Source organism: Melozone crissalis, unplaced genomic scaffold (genome assembly GCF_028551555.1).
Source record: "Melozone crissalis strain CALT ecotype California unplaced genomic scaffold, PUWL_Pcris_2 ptg000008l_1, whole genome shotgun sequence".
Classification (NCBI taxonomy): Eukaryota; Metazoa; Chordata; class Aves; order Passeriformes; family Passerellidae; genus Melozone; species Melozone crissalis.
The window spans coordinates 9,810,512-9,821,370 of record NW_026535786.1 but is presented as its reverse complement, the minus strand read 5'-3'; positions in this window follow the sequence as shown (position 1 = coordinate 9,821,370).

Here is a 10,859-nt window from a genome sequence, read left to right as displayed (position 1 = left end):
CTCATCGCGGAGCCGGGCGCCGCCGGGCGCTGCCTCCCGGCGCTCAGCGCCGGCCGCGCCGGCCCATGGAGGGCGGGCGGGGGTGGCTGGCTGGGTGAGCGGACGGATGGATGGATGGGTGGATGGATGGATGGGTGGAGGGAGGGAGGAAGGGAGGGAGAGATGGAAGGATGGATGGGGGGCGGCGAGCGCCTCCCCCCGCCGCCGCGGCCGCTCGGCTGCGAGCGGGGAAGCAGGAAACTGGCTCCTTCCCGGCTCACCACGCCTCCGCCCGCCCGGCGCCCCGCCAGCCCTGTTAAAGACACAAACCCCGCGGGGAGAGGGGCTGCCCGGCCCCACGCCCCCCCGAAGGGCTGCCGCTCGTCCCGGCCCCCCTCACACTCATACAGTGCCTACAGAGAAACTTATAATGCTGCAGCAGGTGATCTCTAACAGCGCAACGTTTCCGTAATTAAAAAGTAGAGCTCCTCCCAAACCTCTCCCCTGTAAGGTTTCATTACCCCAGGACCCTTCCTCTCTCTTGGTGGAAAAGGTCCTTCGCACCTCGGAAAGGCGAGGCTGGCTTTGGCCTCTCTGTGCTCAGGGGCTTGTGCCTGAGATGAAGGTGCCATAGGAAAACAAAGAGGTTGAGCAAGAAACAGCCAAACACCAGTGATGCCAAAAACCCTCCTGGAGAAAAAAAAAATAGCAATAAAAAACCACGAGGGGAATCAATAAAAGCTTCATATTTTATTATTGATTTTTAAGTAATGGAGCAGTGGCCACTGAAAGGGGATTTGACTGCCATTGGAGTCTCATGCAGACAAGCCAGGTTTTGTATTACAGTGTATTATACCCTGGCTGAGATTCACTATCAACTTTTAGATCTAGAAACACTGTACATTTCAAAGCCTGATCCTCTCCTCCCCTCCCCAGCTCAGGCAGTAATAAAACGTCTCTCCACAGCCCTTCGAGTTGGATTATGCTCTAACGTTGCTTTCACCGCACCCTTTAAAGCAAAACTTGGGCATGGCACCCATAAAAACTGAGTCCTCTTAGCCCACGCTTATGTGGAAAATGCAACAATTTGCTAGGGATGAATTTCTAAGACCTGTCTCTATACAACAGCTCTGCCCCAAACCTGCTCGGGCACATTCAGTCATCCCTGCCTCAGCTTCCCTGCCTGTCCAACCTCTGTGGGTAGGGATGGTCCCTCCTTATGTGTTTGTGCTGTAGCTGGTGCAATAACAACTCCATGCTGGGTGGATGTGCTACTGTATGTCACACAACAACAACCTTTATATAACATCGCTCGAGCAGGGATCTTGCATCACTTCAGAGCAGTAATTGCAACTTGCAGTGCCTCTGGGAGGTAGGAGCAACACCTCTTTTCAAGATGGGGACAGCCCGGTTAAGCCATATGTTGTTTATCATCTTTGTGAATGCGTAAAGTAGGGGAATAACCCCTTACAGAACAAGTCAGTCATTTGTTAGGAATGTATTTTCTCAACAGCTTTGTTTTTCTGCCAGTGAAATGCAAAGGCTAAATAGGAAGGTTTTTCTGCTTTCTCATTACCCAAAGGAAGGGCTTGATCCTATTCCAGTGCTGGGCAATCTCTGCAGAGAAAGGCTATGCTCAGATCAGCTTGCCCATCTCTGCCAGTGCAGTGTGTGTGATGGGGCTGAGAGCAGGGGAGGATGGAGAGACCAGTTCTGTGCTGGCCTCAGCCGGCATCGTCTTATTCAGTGCACTGGAGCCATATCAATTTACACTCCACGAGAGCCAGAGTCTCACCTGCAAACCCTCCTGGGTTAGAGGCACTTTGTGCATTCGTAAACTGCCCTTGAGAGATCTTCCCAAAACACAGACATTTCAGGGAGGCCAGTGAGATATTGGGTATTTAGAAAGACTCAATTAAGAACAGATGATCATGATTAATAAAAAGGTATCATGCAAAACTATCCCATGGTGTATGTTAATGATTCACAGATTAGGAATCCACTCATACTGACACCAATGCAAAGTGGTATCAGTTTGAATACCAGTTGCAGAGAACCCTGTCTGCATTTTTATGTTAACAACTTCTACCACGCAGAGTTGAAACACTTCATTTGGGTGATGGATGTTTAAAGAAATGCTCCATAATTATCATTGTGTGAATTGGAATGAATTATTCTACATGTTCTATGACAGCCCTTTGTTTATTGCCCTGCTCCCTTGCTGTACTATTCCTTCTCTCCACTCATCCCCTATTCTGGATCACATTTACTGACTTGGTTATATCACAAGATGTATCCAAACAGCGTTCAAAACATGAAGTATCCCTGTGAATTCTTTTTCCCATGCTTTTGGTGATACCTGACAGGTATCTCAGTTTGCTGGAACCTTTGGATGGGAAATGGGTTGCATTTTCTGTACATTTGAATATGCTGCTGTTCTCACATGTGACACAGAATCACAGAATCATTAAAGTTGGTAAATGCCTCCAAGATCATCGAGTCCAACTGTAATATAAGCTCTGTGCAGAAAAATGCTTCAGACAAAGATGCTGCACGTGAACGTGCCTCCCCAATTCCACTGTGGCTGTACTCAGAGTGGGAACAGTGAGTTAATTCTGGCATCAGGCTTCCAGATTACATATGATCCAATGCATGTAACATTACAACGCCTTATAATGCTGGCCCTCCTTAAAGCTTTTGGCCAGGAGGATACACAAATGCTACCCTCAGTGCCCCTGGGAGTTAAAGACCATGTCTGTCATGAGCAAAGCTCGATTTGGCAGCGCTCGCACGTTCGTAACAGTTTTTACCAACTTCAAGCTGTTCCTCCAACCGGCAGTGGAGAATGAACTCAGGCTGGCCCCAGCTGACTGCGTAAATCTCTGGAGTGTGAGCTAACAGCCAGCAGCCTTGGCGGAAAACTGTGTGAAAACCACATCTCTGTGTTGGAAAAACCTGACAAGGGAGTTATGCGAAGCCATTGAGAATCCATCTCTGCCAGCAGAAGCAACTGAAGGAGGAACAGCAGAATTAGCAGACATAGCAAGGGAGAAATTAAGAGATGCCATATAAGAAATAATATTGCTTGAACAAGGGTAAGGCTGAGAGAGAAACATTTTTATAAGAAAAAGCCCTTGTACTGTACTTAGCGTGCTGGTGTGCACGACAAAGTGATACTTTCTTCTGCAGAAACCTCTGGGGTTTTTAATCGTAACCTTCAGTGTGGTTTCTTGTTCATGTCTGAAACCGAAAAATCAGAACTTCTAAGAAAGAAACCACAATGTCCACGGCTACTCCTTCCTGCTCCAAATTTATTCAAATGAGCTGTGCCATCTGCTGGCAGACGGGAAAGCTGCAAGCGGAGCAATTCGCTCCCAGCCGCTGGTGCAAGCAGTCGGGATAGAGACACCGGGCATTTCCTGTGGATTAGGGACCAGCTGGCTGAAACCCTTCGGGCTACCTACCCCAGCCAGGCACAAATCCCTTGGAAATGCCTATACGGCGGTTTATATAAACCGAAACAGACTGGAGGGGGGGGCGGGGAGCGGGAAGGAAAGGCTTGAGAAATGTGCTGTGCTGCTTGGTGCTCCTTGCCTGCTTTTAATTCTGAGCGAATGCTCAGTCTCCTGAGATGCAGCTCCACAACAATAAGACCTGACTTTATCTTCATGCAACAGTTCTTGCAGCAGAGCGGGTTGGGAGCAGCTTTTTGATTTAATGAAGAATTTTTCAAGGTGAAAAAAAAAAAACCACCTCTTTCAAGAACTCAAGTCTTTTCAAGCTTCCCACCCTCTGTAGAAGAGCACAGCAAGACCCCCAGAACTACTGCAATTGAAGCCAAACCACAAGACAGTCCTTTCCTTCTTGTGACAGACAGCAGCTCCAGCAGCACTGGCTGCTTTCCATGAGCAGAGGGAATAGTAGCACAAGGTGCTTTGATCAGATAATGAGACAGTTTGAAGCATCTTCAGTAGTGTTGTGGTAAAGACAGGGGCATCAGAGCTCTGATGCCTTAATACAGGCCTGAAACAGAGAAGAGATGACTTGCAGGTCAGCAGTGTTCAAGGCACATAGGCTTGTGTGGAGTGGATGGTCCTTCTTTGTGCTCTGTTGGAGATCCGGGCCAGAACCAGCACATCCCATCCAGAATGGATACAGACCCACCCCGGGCAGGACAGGGACGGGTCTGGGGTGCTGAGCTGGATGGCGTCTGTGGATGCAGCTGGAGGACACTTCCAGTCCTCACACTTGAAGATTATTAAAGAAGACTTCCTACTCCTATTCAGTCAACACTGAAGCCCAGTCCCACTTCTCTCACCAAACTAGACACTTAGAAATAACTTTGCCTGGAGCTGAGCTGGGGCAGAACACTAATAATGCATTTCTCCATTCTGGACTCAGGTAGAGTTTTTTTTTTTTTTGCACCTGGTGATTCTTTCTAGGACAGATGAGCTCCTCATGCAAATTTCCTTGCCTGGATCCAGACACATTTTTGGCAGCTATGTTTACCTTTTTTTCTCCCCCACCTCCCCCCCCCCCTTTTGCTATTTTTACCACGGAAGTGAGGGAAACTAGGAGGTTTCCCATTTTTTTCTCACCTCCTCAAAACAGAAAACCATTGTACAACTGCTTGGTGGAAAGTGCACCAGGCAATGCTCCAGACACAGACACTATTCTGACATAAGCATAAAGGCCACTTCATCTTTGTTTTTCCCCGATGAGACCGGCAGCTCGGCATGGGAAGGACTCCCTCTATGGACACTACTTGGCACAATGGGGCTTTGAGCACAGCTGGACCCAGGGCAGGCAACCATAAAACAAATGATAATAAAACAGGCAGGGAGAAATCTCTGCCGTGCTGCCCTGCCTGCTTACCCGACCCCGGTGTACTCTCACATCCTTAGGCATTACTTCAAGAGCAGATGGTGCTCTGTGGTAGAGCAAACGAGCAATTATCCTCCTGACACCCTGCAAGGCCTCCCCACATGCGATTGCAAGAAGTTACTTCACCCCAAGCTAAGAGCTGTTGTCTGGCTTTTCAGCATAATTGGATGTAATCAAGTTTAATTTGGTTGGTGCAGTAACTCTGAAGACTTTTGTAACTGGATTACTGTTGGCTCAACGGTCATGTGCCATTATATCTGCTGGAGAAAACAGAAGCCAGAATAAAAACAGATGGTTTCCCCCTACTCCTCCTTCCAGTGACACCCCTCCAGGATATGAGCTTGACCTGTACAGCCAATATAATGAACTAAAAATTCTATTAGAAGAAGGAAGTCATTGCTGTTGTATTATGTCCAGGCCTCTTCTACAAAGTGTAAATTACTTAGAATATATATCTCTACATTTGTTTACAATTGTTGACCGTGCACAGCTTAGAGCTAAAACTACTCGAACACAGACCTACTATGCACGTGAGCCTTTAGAATTATAAACTAAACAAACTATATATAACTATACAAGTAGGGAAGCTGAGACCATGAGCAGGAGTGAGTGGCTGCTGAGGATGGACTTGCCCAGGTCCTATTTTCCACTCTTCCTATTTTCTCACCATCTGAGAACCAAGAATATACAGAATGCTGTGTCCATAGCAGACGTCTAGCTTTACTGCAGGTAATCTACAGGTGAGAAAGGGGCATCTGGTAAATGTAACAAAGCCAGCAGCATAAAGACCTTATTTTCAGACCCCCCCAGCTGCTACCAGTGTCAAGTCATGGAAGAAGCATGTGAAAGCCATCATACTTTAGGTCAAATTTTGCAAATTCAAGAGCCTGTTGTCTTTTGTTATGCCCCTCAAATGCTGACAGTTAAGACACACCCAAATATACTCCCAAAAGAAGCTGAGCCCAGGCAAACAAAGACTGAAATATGGAAATATTTTTGCTTTTTTAACAGTGAAAGTAATCACTGGAGCAGTGCATGGAGGGGATATGCCCTTGTGGTTCCAAAGCATTTTAGCCCATCTAGAGTGTATTATTATATTCCTGGCTGAGATGTCGATTGCATTTTAAACAGACATCTCCTAGAAGTCTAAAGTGTGAAGAGATTCCACTGAGATCAGAGCAAAAGCTGCTCTGCAGTTGCCAGTCCCAAATGCTGCACGGCAGCCACCCTCCCAGCTGAATGCTGTTAAGCTGCGGTTGCAGGCATATGCATCTCTGGTTTTGGCCAGATGGCTATTTTAAGTTTCTAATGATCTGGGAAATGAACACTTCATAATGTTCTATCTCAGAGGGTTTAGCACAAACTTTCTTCCTTTTATCCGTGGCAGCACTGTTACAGATGGTATTGGATCTCAATTAGGGACTGGAGTAACGCAGTCCTAAAAACATCGTGTTTTAGCAAGTACTCCAAGGACATGGCAACATAACCCTGCCTGGTAAGTCATCCATCAAGTTCATTAACAAATAGACCCATGAAATTTGTTAAATACTTCAACCTTATACTTCCTAAATCACCGTGAACACTAATAATTTATTAGTGCCATTAGTAATAATGGAATTTGAAAGACTGTTTGAAGCCACTGTATAAACCAGGCCCTCAGATTTGATTTGTGTGGTTATTTGAGTTTTGCAGGTGGCAAAGTTCAGCCCTGTAGGGTGATCTGGAAAAGCACCAGCCATGCATGTTTACAGAGAAGCACCTAAAGCATGCTTTTCCCAGAACTCCAGCTGCTGTGCAGAGCCCCATGTCGGCAGCTATGACGCCACTTACACGCTGCTGAGCCAGCCTGAAAGCACATCGTGATTTATTTACACTAAACAGCTGCAGAGGTCATTTCAAGTGCTTCACAGAGGTGCCATCATGTGAGCCCAACCTGCCAAAAGGAGACTTCCTCGGTTACAGTGATGACAGAAACTCTGCAGTAGGTAAGTGCTCACAGCTGCATCTCCTGGAGTTGCAAACTGACTACCAGTTGAGCACTGAGTTTCTGTAACTTCATGCAGAAATGGGAGAAACCTGTTCTCAACTCTGATAGTGCAGCCTGGAAATGAAACCCTCATCCTGACTCTTGCTTCCCTCCACAGCCTCTGGCAAGTCCTTTCGTCTGTCACTGACCTGGAATGTCCCAGCTGTGGGAACGGCCCTGGCAGCACTGACACTGAAGGGTCAGTCAGCCTTTAGGCTGGCTGTGGTGGGAGTTCAGCTGTCTCCTCCTGGATGTGCAGCCCCTGGCCACAACGTTCATCAACAGAGCAGCAGCAAAGCTGGGGACAAGCAGAAAATGGGAGACCCGTGTCTCAGAAAAATATGGATCATATGCTTGCTTCACACAGCTTTAACCACAGTACTGAGCACAGAGAGCCCAGGACCTTCAAAGGGCCATCAGAGATACTGGAATTATTGCTCAAAAATCACTTTGAAGGTAAAGACACCATGGAAGTATTACTAAAAAAACATTGTGTCAGTGAAGTGTAATTATTTTCCACTGTGACTGGAAACGTAGCCTCTTTTTGAAGCCATGACAGATAGTAGGGAATAGTTCCATACTGAAACTTAAATGTTTACATGATTACCAAGGCCTCCTACCAGACCACATTCTGAGCAGTTTGCATACTTTTTTGCCAGCAACCTGTATGATCAGTGACTTCTAAAAACTCTGAACTCCATTCTTTCAGCACAAGTAGCAATACATTAACCTGCTGAAAATAGGAAGACACACAGATATCAATGAAGAGCAAAGCGCAAGATGAAGCCTTGCAAATAAAATTAAAAATCTACTCTATAGGCTGCCTCAAATTATTCAGAAAAAAATATCAATTTTAAGAGTAATAAAAATAAACAGGACAGCAGGATTGCGATCTCTGAAAGGCCTCAAGACATACAGGGATAGATAAAAATCGCTGAAGCACAGTCTAGGATCTTAGAAATGCCAAAAATGCATTTGAAACCAGATCAGTTGCAAACATCCTGCCTTGTTTCTGGTGTGGCAGTGCACCCAAAGGCAAATAGAGGGAACTCTCATGAGCAGGCGCCAAGCAGGGATTTGGTTGATTTGGGTCACTTCCATGCTTCTGCCACACATCTTCCTTAACCTTGGGCAAGCAGATTAATTGCTCTGTGCCTCAATTTTCTGCAGTAAAATAGTGTCAGCAATAAGAGCTACATGGATTCTAAAGTAATTTCATCTGTATTTCACTCACAGTAGAGCCTACAATTTCTGATGTAGCTGGTACATGACTTTTAAATGGCCATACAGTCTTGTCCCTCTCTGGCCCTTTATGTGAAAGCTCTCCTTTTACAGCATCTTTTCTGTACACCTTGTGCAGCAGACACTGCAGCACAGCAGCCATAAAACAACGGGAGCCATAATTTCTTTGAACTCTGGGTCAAACTTGTTGTTAGCCAAGTCTGTAAGAACGCATATAGTAAATTACATATGTCTCTTTATCAGCAGGATCATAAAATAAAACTTTACAACCCTTCTGAAGGTCATGGCTCTGCAACAAACAGTAAGAGAAAACAATAAATTCACTCCCGAGACCACCATTTTTGTGGCTTGAGCAGCTTTGGATAGGTCTGAGGAAATTAGAACTCTCTCAATCTTTATACAAAATCTTATTTCTCCTTTGGACCCATCTCTCATTTGTCCCTAAGTGTAAGGTAAAGGCTAAAACAACAGTCATAATGGCTGTTACTGGTTTCAGCAACAGCAAAGCCACGTTTATCTCTATATACACATTTAATGGAAACAATGACAAAAGTGTTTCTTGGCAAATTAGCCCCCCTCACCCCCTGAGGAAAAGCACATCTATAGGCTATTCCCAAAACAATCAATATTAGTCCAGCAAGCAAAACTGTACTTCACGTTTCCCATCAAAGTCTTGGCATTCCCTCAAACAAGTGATGCCTTATAAATTACAACTACTACCAAATAAACCAGAGAGAGAACTGCTGACCTGGGCACCTTGCTGTGTGTTTCCCTCAGGTCTGGGGGCCTGAATGCAGGTAATTCAGCTAAAATCCCTGTGCTGGTCTGCTGATGTTTAAACATTTGGCTCATGTACCTTTTTGTCTCTGGTTATACAGAAGGTACAACAGCCCAGGATCTGAGCACTGCCACAGTATCACAATGTGATAAAGGAGAGAACAGCAATCTCAACTCCTAGCTTCCAAGTGCACATTTGCTTTCCTGTGGATTTAAAAATGAGAAGACTGGAACAGGGTGTTAGTTCTGCAGGTATTATTTTTTCAATTGAAAATGGAGTACTTTGGGATACTTTGATCTTACACATTAAAAAATTAAGTGAAGGGATTATCTGATATTCTTGAAGTGAAAAAACCAGACATTTTCCTCTAAACACTCTTCTGAGAGGCTGGCATTTAGTTATGCAAAATTTATGGTGTAGCTCTTTTATCTCCCATCACTCTGTTCTAATGTTGCAAAGCTACTGACGCAGTAATCAATGACACTCATTCTTTCCTCTGAAGCTCAAAGTGAGGACAAACTTGAAAAGAGGCAAGCATGGGCTACTGAGGAACTGAAACTTCAAGAAATACTCACAAAATGATGCTAGCAGAGACAGTGCTGGTCACCTGGGCTTGAGAAGTGACTGTTAATGGCACTAAAAACACCCTAGCACTAAAACCCCACTGTGCACTGCAGTCAGCCTAAGAGGTGATTCCTGTGTGCAAAGAGTAACAGCTTTGTATTTGAAGAAGTGTCACAGTTTTTATCTGAATTCAGCCACTGTCAGGGCGCAGACTCTAAGAGAAGATGTAGCAAGGAAAGCTGCTTAAATTAAAATCTTGGTGCATTTCCCTGCTTACATGTCCAAGAGAAATGACCTCCCTGTCCTCCAGATTAACTTCCGTTTCATTCTAGAAAGGAGATTCAAAGGAAATACATGACATTCCACATGGAAATCCCAGAAAAAACATGTCACATTCCTTGGCAATACCAGTCCATGTTATATATACATAGCACGAGGTGAACAATGCCAGCCTGGGGGGAAACAGTGGCTCCCACACTTGCTGTCTACCCATAAATTAAGTTTCTCACAAGAATGCCAATCTCGGTGTTAACCCTGAGCAGTATCACAATGCAAAAAGGGCCTCAGCCTCTTCTCTCTCTCACCACTAGCAAAACCAACACATGTTGAAGGCTGCTACCAAGACTAGACAACCTTTCCTTCCCCTTCTGAGCCATCTGGTTACCTCTCTTGGGACCACCCTGCTCAGCTCCTGCTTCATCTGCCAAATTACCAGGGGTAGTTTTTTTTAGCTGTTGGACCCAAGGGCAATGTCCCCTTAGCTGACTGGATACCCAGCTCATCAAGCACCTTGAAATGAACCAGGACACGTACAAGAACTGGGGAGACTGCTCCTCATGGATACCTAGTTGGAAACTCACAAAAAACCACTCACAGTGCATCCTTGTTACTTCTTTGTTACTTACATCTACTTATCTGCAAATCAAAGGTTCAACCTTTTCAGTCATACCACAAATTCTGAAAAGGGCAAAGAACAAAAGGTGGATTAGACCAGTTCTTTGTTTTTGCCCTGTCACCCTGACAGCCACCCTGCAAACCTGTTTCAAGCAGTTGTGTCCTTCCCAGTAACTTGTGACTCTTGTCACATTAACCTAGAACTTTTTGGCACCTTCCATTGTCTTCTTTTTTAATTTTGTTTTTCACCTGTCGCTGTTTAGCCCCACCTTGCCCATCAGATCTGGCATCTCAGAGCAGAATCAACAACCTCCCTTTGATGCCAAAACCAACACAGGCAGCCCAGAGCTGCTGTTGGGGATTGCCAGCAGAGTGGACAGGAGATGTTTTGCCATCACCCCGCTCTCTTTTCAGAAGATAGGCTTACAGTTCAGGCACTCTCATTTACAGTGACTGTGACAGAATCAGTGACTAAGGACCTCAATAAGGACA